The 15,575-nt window shown below is 35.0% G+C and overlaps 1 protein-coding gene across 1 annotated transcript in view; it reads left to right on the plus strand.

The window, feature by feature from the left end:
- CTNNA3 (catenin alpha 3) overlaps positions 1-15,575 on the plus strand; it is a 1,581,323-nt gene that overhangs the window by 1,091,871 nt on the left and 473,877 nt on the right. The window lies entirely within an intron of this gene.

Below are 15,575 nucleotides of genomic sequence, written 5' to 3' on the forward strand. Positions count from 1 at the left end.
ATTTCTTATGAGTTTCTAACATCATTTTATCTTTTTTAAAGTTTCCTGATTGTATTTTATCTACCTTACCAATTTAATTACTTTCATATATGTATGCTTTCTCATTGTGAACAATATCTTGAAACCTGGTGTATTTTCATAATATACTAATGAAAAGGAAATATGTGCTAATGAACTACTTTAGATTGTTTTGTTTCTTTAGAGCTAAAACTTTGAAAATAATAGAAAATGAACAGGAGAAATATTAAAATCCCTTGATAACACTATTCAGAAATAACAACTACTAATATGTGATTTATTTCCAACCAGCATATATATATATATGTGTGTGTGTGTGTGTGTGTTTTCAAATAATTGTGTAATTATGTATTGCCTTTTTACAGGTAATAGTTGGCTGAATTTTCCCACATTGTTATATTTTCTTCAAAAAATCATTCATTTATCTTTTCTTTCATGAGCATTTAGATAAATTTTAACTACTATAAGCAATGCTCTGTTAAGCGTATTTCTGTCTGTTTGCTATCCTCTTAGTATAGACTTTGCAGTGTGAATCCAATCAACATCTTATGTTGGGTCAGTCTTTTGTGATTTAGTTGTTAAATGCCAGGTTCTGATTTTTAGTTGGTTCTTTTGGTTACAAGGCAAACCTACTCACACTAGTCACTGTAGAGGCAGTTTATTTTAATAAAGCTGATGGCAGAATAGGGAGAATCTCCTGAACGTGTAAGAATAGGAGCCATAACTGGCCAGGGCTTGTGTGATTAGAGCTGTGGGGAGCTTGGGATCTAAGCAACTCTGTGGGTCCTCAGAGCAGAAGCTCCTATTTTCCTTTCAATGCTGGATTAACCTGAGTCTGTTACTTTCTGTGAAAAACCATAGTACTTAAGAGCCTGCATGTAACAGAAAACTCATATGAAAGTTGCTTGAATCACAAAAACCTTTAATTATCTCATGTAACTAGATGTTTAAGATAGTTGATTCTAGACTTACTGGCCCTAGCACACCGGAGGACCTGGATAGGAATAGTCCCTGTATGTGGGGAGGAGTATCTTATCACTAACATTTTTTGGAATTGCCAGTACAGGGTAATAATAAAAAGTGGATTCATATTTAATGTGTTTCATTATTGTTTTTAAATTCTCTACAAACAGTGCACTCCACTATTTTCTATACCTGGTGTGGACTGTTCTCACTTTCCTGCCCTTTGATTGCCAGTTTGGTTGTGGTTTGAGGTTATTAATGACCTATGTAGGCATCTCTGGATTTCTATTGACCTTCCCTCATTTTACATCTCAAAGTGCTACACAATATCACTTAAAGCAGGAAGGCAAGGTGGCTTGTTGGCTTTAACTTATCAAGGAGGAAGTCTTTCCCAGATGCCTTCCATCAGATTTTCTCTAATCATAAGTCAGAACTTGGTCCTGTACCTACTTCTGGACCAATTGATGGCAAAAGGGAATGGGGTTTCCATGATGGGCTTAGAGTGCTGGTAAATGGTTAACAACTGACTCGAGCCAGAGAGAGGAGTAGTACTAATTTGCAGCACTTGCTGATTTCTGTGACATAAATACTCCCACACGGGTGAGTTTCCAGCTGCCACTGCGATATCTTTGAACTCTGCATTGGGAAGAGATGCATACAAATAGCTCTTGTGAGCCTATTTTTATGTTAGGTATAAGCTTATCCTAACAGACCACTGGGCTTAGACCAGTCACAATTCAACCTTTCTGACTAGTCACTTACTATACAAACAAAATCAGAGGTTTTATCAGCAGAAACAAAGTGGAAATGGCCAGAGAAAAAAATGTGTTTACCCCGAACACTTAGTGGCGTCCACTGCTTTCTCAAGTTTCTGTGTCTTCGTAAACGTACCTGTGAGAGTTTAGCATGAGCTCCAGTGATGTTTCTTGTTACATGATAACTTTTGAACATCTGTTCCCAGAGATAATGGCGTCTCCTCTCTAAATCTTCCTAGTCAAATAAATGAGAAAGACTCTAGCTGCTCTATAATTATTTTTAGTACTGAGCCAGAAGTCCTAAGTCCAAGATCACAGACCAACCAATGGATGGGTTACCTTTCTTCAGATGGCTAATCTTGGTGACAATCTGGCAGCTTTTGTGGGGGACAGATTTTCTTTTTCTCATCGTCATCATCAGTGATGGACGACTTCTCTGGTACTACTTTGCGATGATCTTTTAGAATATGCTGTTTGTATTCACAGACTTTGCTTCCTCTGTTCTGCCAGGTAGAGTGACTGGCAGGTTAGCTCATAGGATATCATAATTATGAATTACCTTGAGAATATTATGTTTTCCATTTTTTTATAGACATTTCATCTTTTTCTTGGACTTTCTTCCAGTAGTTGATAGCAATGCTCAATTATTTTGATCTTTTTTATAAGAAAAAGAATAGGGGTCCTGAAAAGATTTTTACTTCCTCCCGAGTCAGTTGTAAAAAGTTGGATTTGATGATGTTGGATTCTCAGAACATCATCTCTCCACATTAAAACATAAACAAAAATTAAACCCTAAGATCAGTGAGAAAAGATTCTTGGACTTTATTACTTTATTGTCATTAGCAAAGGTAGGGATCACAGTAGTAAAATGTTTGCCCTATATAATGTTTTAACATGATCAGATCATCCAATATTGACTAGTAGCTCTTGGAATAATGACATTTTTAATACCAAATGTCTTTTATTTATTTCATTTCTAAACATAGAAATATCATTATTTTAAAATAATGATTTTTAAATTATATGTTTATATAATCACCAGTTTCTCATGATACAGAAGTCGAAATACCAATTTTCAGAAGCCATTTTTGTTTCCTGCTATACATAGAAAATTCCAAACATAAGTGCAATCAGTCCTTTTTTAATAAATCATAAGGAATATAGTTATCTCACAAATGTATTATATATTTTAAAATTTTTATGTGTAAAAATAAAATGAAACAGTAAACCAAACCCCCTTCCAAAAGCAAAGTGTTTGTTTGGCAAACTAAGTTCTCTGACATTCAGTTGTCCAAAAGAGCCTCTTTTTATTAATTTATTTTATTTATTTTTTTGCTGTGTTGGGTCTTTGTTTCTGTGTGAGGGCTTTCTCTAGTTGTGGCAAGTGGGGGCCACTCTTCATCGCGGTGCGCGGGCCTCTCACTATCGCGGCCTCTCTTGTTGCAGAGCACAGGCTCCAGACGCGCAGGCTCAGTAGTTGTGGCTCACGGGCCCAGTTGCTCCGCGGCATGTGGGATCCTCCCAGACCAGGGCTTGAACCCGTGTCCCCCTGCATTGGCAGGCAGATTCTCAACCACTGCGCCACCAGGGAAGCCCAAGAGCCTCTTTTTAGTTTAATGTTATTTATGTAATACTGTCATTGTCATCTTACAGGTAATTAGAAAAAGTCTTCAAAATGCATTGGTCCCCAAACTTTCTGTCTTATCACTGACTACAGGGCTTATCCCCTCACCATTCATAGTGCTTTCTGTCACTCTCTGAAAACACATATAACAAAACACCTGTCAGAAAGTAGCTGGTCTAAAGATTCTTTGACCACATCAACGTCTCTCTTTTGTATAGACAGAAGATGTGTCCATGTGATAAGATTTGAGAAACTCCATCTTTCCAGCCTGCCATGGTTCCTGAAATTCCAAGTATTAGTTATCTGTGTGAGAGTAAAAAAAATATTTAAGATCTCTGTCTAAGATACAAATTTGAAAGAGGAAGCATATTAACGCATGAATCATCTTTTTGAACTATTGCATTAATTGACTCATAGTGAGCTATAATCCCAAGGAATTGAATTTAGAAGAAGTAAACTTTGATAGAAGAGGGGATGCCTTGGACCTATTTAACAGTTACTAAGAACTGATTAAGTGTGAGGGTTTGTGAAGATATGACCTTTGTTTCACTTAGTCTTTCATTCATTCATTAAATATTTATTGCATAATTTTAAATGCTAAACCCTCCAAAGGTACTGGAGATTAAATAATGAGTAAACATTAGTACAAAGGATAACTTTATGAGAGTTATGACAGTGGAGATTATTGGAGAGAGGGGACCACATGAGCAATGGAGGAAGCAACTGACAATGGTTTGGAATTTTCTAAAAGACAGATTGACCACTTATTGATTAGAATTAGCACTGCTCTTCCTTTATTGTAAAAGGTTTTCTCATTTTAAAGGTAACATTATATTGATTCTTTGTGAATTATAGTATTGGAGGATGCTTAAAGATTTTCTTTATTCCATGTCCTACATTTCTCTTTAATGTCCATGTCCATTGCTATCACTCTAGTTCAAGCCACTATCTCTTAGTTGAATTATCATGTAATCTTTGTAATTGAACCTCCTGCTTCCAAAGTTTTGCTTGAAGGTTCTCAATAGGTATTTGCTGAATGAAAAAAAAAAAAAAGTATTTATTCCCCTTCTCAATTCTGCAAGATTAATTTGGGGGATTTACGTCTTACGCTTTCATTAAAGGTGTTCAGCCTTGGAATGAATATTTTTTAAAATATTCAAATAATGGAAAATAACTAAGCATTAATCATCACAATGTTCTGTGACCTTGACTTAGTGACACAAGTATAACTCTGATACTGCCATCAAAAATGCACTAACAAAGTCCTTTGTGTTCATGAAATTGTAGTGAATGTGATCTATGGCTTCTGTGAAGGAAAATGAAAATAGAATCATTTGACAAATGAAAATGAAAATAGAATCATTTGACAAATGAAAATAGATTTTCTTTTTCTTCATAAGTTAATAATAAATACATAATAGTAGCAAGATACAAATGTTAATTGCACACAAACTAAGCACTATTAAATCTCATACAATGTTTATGGGTTAGGTGTTGGGGTAAAAAAATGACCCATAGTACATATCTATGCAAAGATAAATTATATAATATAATTATAACCAATTATCATCATACATTCTCTTATGTATCTCTTCAACATATACCTATTTGAAATTTTAATTGATTAAAGGCATCAAGGCATGAGATCTATTCTTTTAAAGTTGATATTTGAAATCATATTCTACAAAAATTATTTTTTTTTTTTTTTTTTTTTTTTTTTTTTTGCGGTACGCGGGCTTCTCAGTGTTGTGGCCTCTCCCGTCGCGGAGCGCAGGCTCCGGACGCACAGGCTCAGCGGCCATGGCTTACGGGCCCAGCCGCTCCATGGCATGTGGGATCTTCCCGGACCGGGGCATGAACCCGTGTCCCCTGCATCGGCAGGCGGACTCCCAACCACTGTGCCACCAGGGAAGCCCTACAAAAATGAATTTCAATAAAAGTGTATTGAATATCAACTATGTACAAGGCAGTATGCTGGGAAGTGGAGGAGGATGCAAGGAAGAAAAACGCACAATGTTTGCTTCCAGGGAACTCAAATGTGTGCAGTTAATGCTGCTGGAGCGTCAGGGTATTGAGGGGAGCATTGTTAAGGAGATACTGGTTGAACTGAATTATTGAAATATCATTTTTTTACATGTTTAAATGAGTGAGATATGGTCTTTTTATTGCCTTTAAGTTTGCTAGAGTATGTTAGAAAATGAGACAGTGTGAAGAATATAGAAACACTGAAGGAAAGGAACAAAAACTAAGTAAAAACCCTCCATAAGGAATGATTCTGGGTTAGTATATGTACTTGCCATATACTATACTGGAATAGTCTTTAATAAATCTGCTATGCTGGACTGTCTTTGATAAATTCCTGAATTTTTTTCTATGTTCCACTGCACTTAGAAACATTAAGAGATTATTTTTTTTTCAGGGGAATAGATGACAATTATGAATTATATATAGAGTCTTCCAAGTTGCTACATAGCTTCCAAAATAGAGATGAATACTCAAATTATGCATAATAGAATTTTAAGAGTAAATGTGGTTTGGACCAGAAGTTCTTGGTATGTTTCGATATCAAATCAGCCCAGTATTTCCCTGAGGGACACATTCTATTAGCAATGCTTAGGTTATCTGTAGTTCCAAGACAGTGGTGACCCCTCAGTCTACATCTAACACTGATGTAGTGGCGTGAACCACCAAGTCAAATACTGAAAGAGAGAAAAGCATGTGAAAGTGCATGGTGGGTTTGAGGGACAGCAAGTTGGCCAGTATTACAGGAACAGGGGGTACATCTGGATTGGTACTGGACTCAGAAAGTCAACAGATAACACTATATAAAGCCCTGAGCATTTTTAAGAAAATATAAGCTGTCTAAAATTTTAAATGGTCGTGTCATCAATACTTCAGAAAAGTAACTCCAGATGCTGAAAAACATTCTTATAGAAGTAGAGTGAGTGCTACATAATGCTTTAATTGCTCTTAGAAGTGAAAAGAAAGTAATCCCAATATAAAGCAGGCGTTCCCTCACTCCCTCCACCCCTCCTCCAAGAAATTAAAACATAAGACTGACACACACATACAAGATATAACAATAGGAAGATGAGGTGAGAGCCAGTTGGATGACTTAAACCTAGCTTAGGCTGAAAAACCCAGGTGTGCATTTAGGAAGAAACGAAGGTCCTCATCAGAATAGTTCAGTGATGACTTGCAGCCAGGATATTCTATGCCAGTGGCTAAAATCAGGAGAGAGTCTTGTTGCGGTTGTAGATTTTTTCCTCTGAGTCCTCTGCGATTATATTTTCATGTGATGGTATATGGCTCAGTCATTGTTGAGACTCCGGAAAAATTATACACACAGCTTTTCATAAGTCATGGAACAACAGGGAGAAAGCGTGCATTCAAAAGTAACTGAGTAAGCTCCCCCACAGTAATCCATTATTGCTCTATTGATAGTTATGTTTTGAATTACTGCCTGTACTTACATGACTGAAAAGTACTTTGGGCATATGAACTGGAATTTAACATGCATCATTCCATGTACTAACAGGCAAGTTCACTCAAGATGCTCTTATCTGAATGAACAGTAAATACACAGCAGGACTGTTGTTCGAATATTATGAATTAGATCTTCAGAAAAGCTATAATTAGAAGTTCTTTTTTGACTGTCAAAATCAGTCAGATTTGAGAATTTTTACCAGAACTTTAAGGTAGAGCTGTAGTAATCATCAATAATCTTACTGACATAATAAATAGCACTAATAAATAGATAGATCTTTAATAAAGGATTTCCTTAAAATTGTTTCAGTGAGTGTATGAAGTTATTAATAGCCATACTATTTGCCATAGTCAGATATATTGGCAGAAACTTTTAACAAAAATAGAGAGTCAAAGTGAGTCTCATAATTTCATTCGTTCTTAGTTATTTCTGGGCAGTGTTTCAACTCCAAGCACATGCATTTCATCAGTGTAATATGGATGACTTAAAATCCTAATGTGGTGAATCCTGTGGACACTTTATAGGTCAGACAAAGGATTAGCTGGAAAGTTTATTTTTGTCATGTGATACCCACTCTCCCCACCCCTGGCCCCCCACACCTGCTAATGAGTCCAAGAGGTGCTCTTAAGCATTCTGAAAAACCAAAGACTTCAGCTAGAGATGAAGGGGTTTTAGGCAGGAAAAGCAGGCTGATCCTTCCCTATATGCTCTCCAAAGGTCTTCCTCTGGACCTAGAAAGAAGCATGCCTCCTGCCACCCAGGTGGGTGCAGATACAAGATTGGAAAATATGAAGTCATGTATCTGAGCTTTCAAATTTGTGTTGGCATAGACGTATGGACTTTGATAGCATCCTAGGGGATTTTTTAACAAAGCAATAAAAACTTCCACTTACAGAGTGGCTCCAGAGCCTGTGCTGGGAACAATTTATGTATATTGGAGTAAAGCAGCCAAGAATTCCCTTTTCACAAAGCATGTATCATGATCACTAAAATGTCACCACTAAAAGAACTCTTATAGATTAGACATGAAGACGATAGATTTTATCTCTAGAATCTATGGAAAGCATAGAAAGAGAAGAGTCTGTTAGGAGGAGGCTAACTAACTATGCTTAAGATTGACAAGTCTGCCAGATCCTACCAGATCTATGATCTTCAGGAAATAAATTAATCTCTGACTCATTAAATGCCCTCCTGTAAAATGCTAATAATTATATCATTTTGCTATGATCTGAATGTGTCTCCCCAAAATTCATATCCGATGTGAAAATATTAGAAGGTGGGGCCTTTGGGAGGTCCTTAGGTCATGAGAGTGGAGTCCTCATGAATTAAATTAGTGTTCTCATAAAAGAGACCCTACGGAGTTCCCAAGCGCCTTCCACCACTGTGAGGTTACAGTGAAAGGCACTGGATGTGAAGCAGGAATAAGACTTCTACCAGCATGTGACTATTCTGGTGCCTTGATTTTAGACTTCCCAGCCTCCAGAAGAGTGAGGAGTAAATTTCTGTTGTTTTTGAGCTACCCAGTCTATGTTATTTTGTTATAGTAGCCCAAATGAACTGATACATTTTTAAATTTATTTAAGAAATACTTACTGAACACGTATTAAGTGATAGAATGTTTTAAATCCTGGAAATAGAATAGTCAATAGAACAGACAAAACTCCCTGCCTTCTTAGAGTACATATTCTTGCATGATTAAAAAAAAATAAAATAATATATTTTAAATGATTTGAAGAGTGTCTGGGACATAGTAAGTTGCCCATTAAAAGATAACCATTATCACTAATACCATTGGCAGACCATTGTTAAAATTTAAACCAGATATGAGAAAGAAAAAATCTTTTTAAAGGAGCTATCTTTGTTAAACCTGTCCCCAAATTTAGTACTTTATAGTTTATCAGAATAACTGAAGAATTATCTTAAAATCTATGGTGTATAACTATCAGCTGTTAAGACAGTAAAAATTTACGATAATGTCAAATATGAGACAAGATGTAGTAAAATGAGAATTCTCATATACTGCTTCTGGGAAGTAAATTGTTATAATCTCTTTGAAGAACAAAACAATAATATGTGGACCTGGATTATTTTGCCACAAATATCTTTCTATATTTATTGGAGAACTTGTACACATATTCATAAAGAAGACTTGTATAAGTATGATCATTATGGATTTTTTAAAATAAAACTTGAAAGTAATATAAACACCCATCAGTAGAAGAATGAATAAATAGCAGCAAACTTAGTAGTTAAAACAAATAAACTTGTTTCACATGCGAATAGGACAGCTTTTAAAAAGCAATGTTAAAAATAATTAAATAAAAAAATAAAAAGCAATGTTAAGTAATTAGCAAGTTTTAGGCAATAGGAACAGTAGGAATAGGCATAGAAGTCATACAAAACAAATACTTAAGAGTGAATAAATGCAGAAAGAGGAGTTGGATGGCACTGAAAAAGAGTACCTATGGGACTTTGATTATATTTGTAATGCTTTATTCTTAAAGATAATATCAACAAAATCTGATGAAGAAATAGCCTCTATTATTATTGAAGTAGGTAGATTATTTTCTGTATTTTATTATGACTTCTACTATTCTTAAATTAAAAAAAATATATTGGAGTATAGTTGATTTACAATGTTGTCTTAGTTTCAGGTGTACAGCAAAGTGAATCGGTTATACATGGTCATGTAACTCTTCTTTAGATTTTTTTCCCATATAGGTCATTACAGAGTATTGAGTAGAGTTCCCTGTGCTATACAGTAGGTCCTTATAAGTTATCTATTTTGTACATAGTAGTGTGTATATGTCAATCCCGATCTCCCAATTTACCTCTGCCCACTTTCCCCCTGGTAACCATAAGTTTATTTTCCACATCTGTGACTCTATTTCTGTTTTGTAAATAAGTTCATTTGTACCATTTTTTTAGATGCCACATATAAGTGATATCATGATAGTTGTCTTTCTCTGTCTGACTTCACTCAGTATGACAATTTCTAGGTCCATCCATGTTGCTACAAATGGCATTATTTCATTCTTTTTAATGGCTGAGTCATATTCCATTGTATATATGTACCACATCTGCTTTATCCACTCCTATGTTGATGGACATTTATGTTGCTTCCCTGTCTTCGCTATTGTAAATAGTGCTGCAATGAACATTGGGATGCATGTATATTTTAGAATTATGGTTTTCTCAGGACATATGCCCAGGAGTGGGATTGCTGGATCATATGGTAGTTCTGTATTTAGTTTTATAAGGAACATTTATGTTCCTTAAACCATAATGTTCTCCATAATAGTTGTACCAATTTACATTCCCACCAACAGTGTAGGAGGGTTCTGTTTTCTCCACACCCTCTCCAGCATTTATAGTTTGTAGATTTTTGTTCTGATGGGTGTGAGGTGATACCTCGTTGTAGTTTTGATTTGCATTTCTCTAATAATTAGTCATGTTGAGCATCTTTTCATGTGTTTTTGGCCATCTGTATGTCTTCTTTAGAGAAATGTCTATTTAGATCTTCTTCCTATTTTTTGATTGGGTTGTTTATATTTTGATATTGAGCTGCATGAACTGTTTGTATATTTTAGAGATAATCACCTGTCAGTTGCTTCATTTGAAAATATTTTCTCCCATTCTGTGGGTTGTCTTTTCATTTTGTTGATGGTTTTCTTTGCTGTGCAAAAGCTTTGAAATCTTTTGCATTTCTATACACTAACAATGAAAGATCAGAAAGTGAAATTAAGGAAACAATTATATTTACCATCGCATCAAAAAGAATAAAATACCTAAGAATTAACATACCTAAGGAGGCAAAAGACCTGTACTCTGAAAGCTATAAAATGCTGGTGAAAGAAATCAAAGATGACATGAACAGACTGATATTCCATGTTCTTGGATTGGAGGAATCAATACCCAAAATGACTATACTACAGAAAGCAATCTACAGATTCAGTGCAATACCTATCAAATTACCAATGGCATTTTTCACAGGATTAGAATAAAAAATGTTACAGTTTGTATAGAAACACAAAAGACCCCAAATAGCCAGAGCAATCTTGAGAAAGAAAAATGGAGCTGGAGGAATCAGGCTCCCTGACTTCAGACTATACTACAAAGCTACAGTACTCAAAACAGTATGATACTGGCACAAAAACAAAAATCTAGATCAATGGAACAGGATAGAAGGTCCAGAGATAAACCCATGCACCTATGGTCAACTAGTCTATGACACAGGAGGCAAGAATATACAATGGAGAAAAGACAGTCCCTTCAATAAGTGGTGCTGGGAAAACTGACAGCTACATGTAAAAGAATGAAATTAGAATACTCTCTAATACCACACACAATAATAAACTCAAAATGGATTAAAGACCTAAATCTAAGGCCAGAAACTATCAAACTCTTAGAGGAAAACATAGGCAGAACACTCTCTGACATAAATCACAGTAATAGTTTTTTTGATCCACATCCTAGTGTAATGAAAATAAAACAAAAATAAACAAATAGGACCTAATTGAAATCTTAAACTTTTATGGTAAAAGAGAGTGAACAGGAGAAGTAAATATCGATGTGCAAAAACAGCTGGCATGGTGGATTGTGTGCCTGGTGTAACAGAGAAATCTTCCCAGGCCACCCATATCAGCACCTGAAACTCACCAAATAGTGCTGATCATCCAGTATTATGGAACTTGATTGTGAATCTCTGTAATACCTTTTAAGAAAACGCTTTGTGAATGTGAAAAATACCTAAAACTTCATCAACCAGGGTCAATCTCTGATGGAATAATATTTTGTGAGATTTTACGTTATTTTTTACCCTTATTTTGTGGACAAGGGTGGGGAAAGGATGGCTAGATTTTTAAAAATATTTTTATTGTGAAACATTTCAAGCATCCATAAAAGACTAGAATATGTAGAATGATAAACAATGTAATCTTACTGTAAAGCTTTACAAACTTTTACCCTTGTCACATTTGTTATTACATGCATAATTAAAGTCCCCTGTGTAACTTTCCTAAGATTTTATAATTTTCCCTTTGCTAAGGATTTTGATGAAAGCACTTGCCTCTTAATAAGCATATCTGCATGACAGACAGTTTCCTTCCATTGGATTACAAGATCTAAGGCATCAAAATAACCAAAACCTGCCTCAGGCAATAGAATTTTCTCACTTTGGGTATATAAAACTCAAAGCTAAAGCTGAAAAGTTTCCCACAGGGACATGTCAACAAGTTTTAAATGATATTCTGTGCTACCATCTTATTAGCAATCTTGATGGTGAGTAATGGAGGAATGAATTTTCTTGAAGCAAGCACCCAATTAATACTTTGGTATTGGTAAGTTAATCATTTATTGTGTCAGTTAACAACTACTTATTGATCAATTTCTATTCACCGAAGAGATACAGTGGTATCATCGGACTTATTCACAGAGGATCTGTAGTCTAATAGAGGAAACAAGCCCTCAGATGCCAATTACAGTGTGGTAAAATTGTTGGGAAAAACGCCAAGGCTATCTTTCTATAAGGAAAGGAACCATATGACAGCCAGACTTTGAAACCTCATCCTTTTTTATTGTTACTTCAATATGTGATCACTCTTTCATTTTGGCATTTAGTAGCTTATTATGAGGACTTACAGGATTTAATTCAAAGAAGATTCCGAGCATAATCCAAGTTCACTATAATGTTATTTCATTCATCTCTATAAATTACGGATGTACAGTAACCAATTTTCAACCTGGTTCTCGTATAACAATTTTTAAAACATATAATTAGCAGGAATTTACAAATAAATTAAGAGTTTGCATCCATTTATAGATAATTTTACAAGTGCTTGTTTCCTTTCTATATCATAGATTTTCTTGTAGGGAATCAGTTGCTCTGATATTTCAAGTTTTCGTGATACTAGTACAGTACCTGTTAAATAATAATTTTAGATTATGACTATTTTTTTAAATTTTATTGGAGTATAGTTGATTTACAATGTTGTGTTAGTTTCAGGTGTACAGAAAAGTTATTCAGTTATACATATACATATATTCATTCTTTTTCAGATTCTATACGCGTATAGCTTATTACAGAATATTGAGTAGAGTTCCCTGTGCTGTCCTTGTTGTTTATCTATTCCATATGTAGTAGTGTGTATATGTTAATCCCAAGCTCCCAATTCATCCCTCTCCACCATGTTTCCCCTGTGGTAACTACAAATTTGTTTTCGAAATCTGTGAGTCTGTTTCTGTTTTGTAAATAAGTTCATTTAAAAAATTATATTCCACATATGAGTGATATCTTATGGTGTTTGTCTTTCTCTGTCTGACTTAACTTCATTTAGTATGACAATCTCTAGGTCCATCCATGGTGCTGCAACTGGCATTAGTTCATTCTTTTTTATGGCTGAGGAATATTCCATTGTATATATGTACCACAGCTTCTTTATCCACTCCTCTGTCAATGGACATTTAGTTTGCCTCCATGTCTTGGCTATTGTAAATAGTGCTGTAATGAACATTGGGGTGCATGTATCTTTTTGAAGTATGGTTTTCTCTGGATATATACCCAGGTGTGGGATTCCTGGATCGTATGGTAGTTCTATTTTTAGTTCCTTTTAAGGAATCCATACTGTTCTCCATAGTGGCTGTATCAATTTACATTCCCACCAACAATGTAGGAGGGTTCCCTTTTCTCCACACCCTCTCCAGCATTTAATGTTTGTAGACTTTTTGATCATGGTCATTCCGACTGATGTGAGGTGATACCTCACTGTAGCTTTGATTTGCATTTCTCTAATAATTAGTGATGTTGAGCAGCTTTTCATGTGTTTTTTGGCCATCAGATTATGACTATTAGAAATCTAAATGAAGAACAACAAAAAACATTGATAAGACTTGAAATCACCAGAACTCTAACACTTAATTGTAATATATTATTTTTAAATATTCAGTGCCATGCAAACCAACTGCCACACAACTTCCCATAGCCTTTTCAATTTAGTCAATTTCAGGAACTTTCGTATGTAGATTAAATTTTGTTTTTTGGATACAGTACTAATACTGTATAATGATCATTGGAGTAATGAAAAACGTGCTTTTTTGTGTATCTAAATAATTCAATATATTATAGCCACATTTAAATTCCCATGGCATTATTCAATGTCTTCTTGAAAATTTGCGTCCACCATCTTGATGGTGATTTATGTACTTTATGTTTTCATAATAAATTGCATATAAATTCTCTCCACCTAACTATTCAGCTTTGTGACTCTACTCTTCTTTGTGAACTGGGTTATAAAATCTAGTTATTTGAAAATTTTAAGTTATCATAAACCATTGCATTTTTAGTTAACATCATTTTCAAAGTTTAAAAACCTGCTAAGAAACAATGGTAACTTCTTCTAAAACTATTGATTTATGATGGTTTTATTAGTTTTTGTCTATCATATTTAACAAAAAAAGTGTGGTGGCTGTATTAATTAAAAGTACTTTTATTAAGGCATGATATACATTTACACTGTCACTGTTTAAATAAATGAATTTATAATTTTTTGCATTAATATTTATATGGTTTAAATAGCTGTTCCATAGTGTGTGTGCATGTGCTTATTTTGGTGCATATTTTTTTTTAACTTCTATTTTTCTTAAGAAATGCTGTTATTAATATGTGTGTGATCATTTAGGCCAAGAACTCTAAGAGTTCCATAGATATTTCTATTTATTGCTCCCCCTAGAATGAATTTGGCTAGTATAATCAAATTTAATGTATAGAGACCTGTCACAGAGAATTCCTGAATTGCTCAAATTCTCTGATACAATAAATAATAATAATGTTACTTTTAGTTACCTTTTAATCACGTCAGATTGTCTCCTATTAAAAATTATTTTTGCGGGCTTCCCTGGTGGCGCAGTGGTTGAGAGTCCACCTGCCGATGCAGGGGACACGGGTTCGTGTCCCAGTCTGGGAAGATCCCACATGCCGCGGAGCGGCTGCGCCCGTGAGCCATGGCCGCTGAGCCTGCGCGTCCGGAGCCTGTGCTCCGTAACGGGAGAGGCCACAACAGTGAGAGGCCCGCATACCGCAAAAAAAAAAAAAAAAAAAATTATTTTTGCAAAATAGCTTTTGGCTATTTTTTTAAATGTTAAAATATGAAGGTCATGTTTAGGCCATAATTCAGAGTTTCTCCATCTGGAACTTTCTTGAATCAAGGAGATAGATGTAAATAACTCTTAAGCCTAACTTTCAATTTGTTACTCATTCAGCTTTTGAGTCAAATAATTAACAAAAGCTCAAGTCCCTTCCTCTATAAATCTTTGGTTGTCCATGTGGACACAGCTGGACAATTTTGTATGATCATGATAATGCAAAATAAATATCCCTTTGAGCTAGACTAAATATGGTTTGGCTGGGAATATGAGACTCTTTCTTCCCACATCAGAGTTCAGTGAGATTCTGAAGAATTTAAAGGTAAGCGAAAACATCCAAAAACACCACCACTCAAAACATCAGATTAGTAAAAAATTAAGTCAAAGAAAGAGAAGCAACCACGCACCATGGATGTGTGCAGATTGTTAGGTTTTCCTTCACTGCAGTGTCTTACACAGTGTTTGATATACAGGAGGTACTTAACAAACATTAGTTTAACCAAATCTGTTTTACTTAATAAACTCTCATTTGATTTCTGCAGAAGTAATTTCCCAGTGATCTGGGGCAGATTTTACTCTGTTTACGTTT

The sequence above is a fragment of the Pseudorca crassidens genome, chromosome 16 (assembly GCF_039906515.1).
Source record: "Pseudorca crassidens isolate mPseCra1 chromosome 16, mPseCra1.hap1, whole genome shotgun sequence".
Taxonomy (NCBI): Eukaryota; Metazoa; Chordata; class Mammalia; order Artiodactyla; family Delphinidae; genus Pseudorca; species Pseudorca crassidens.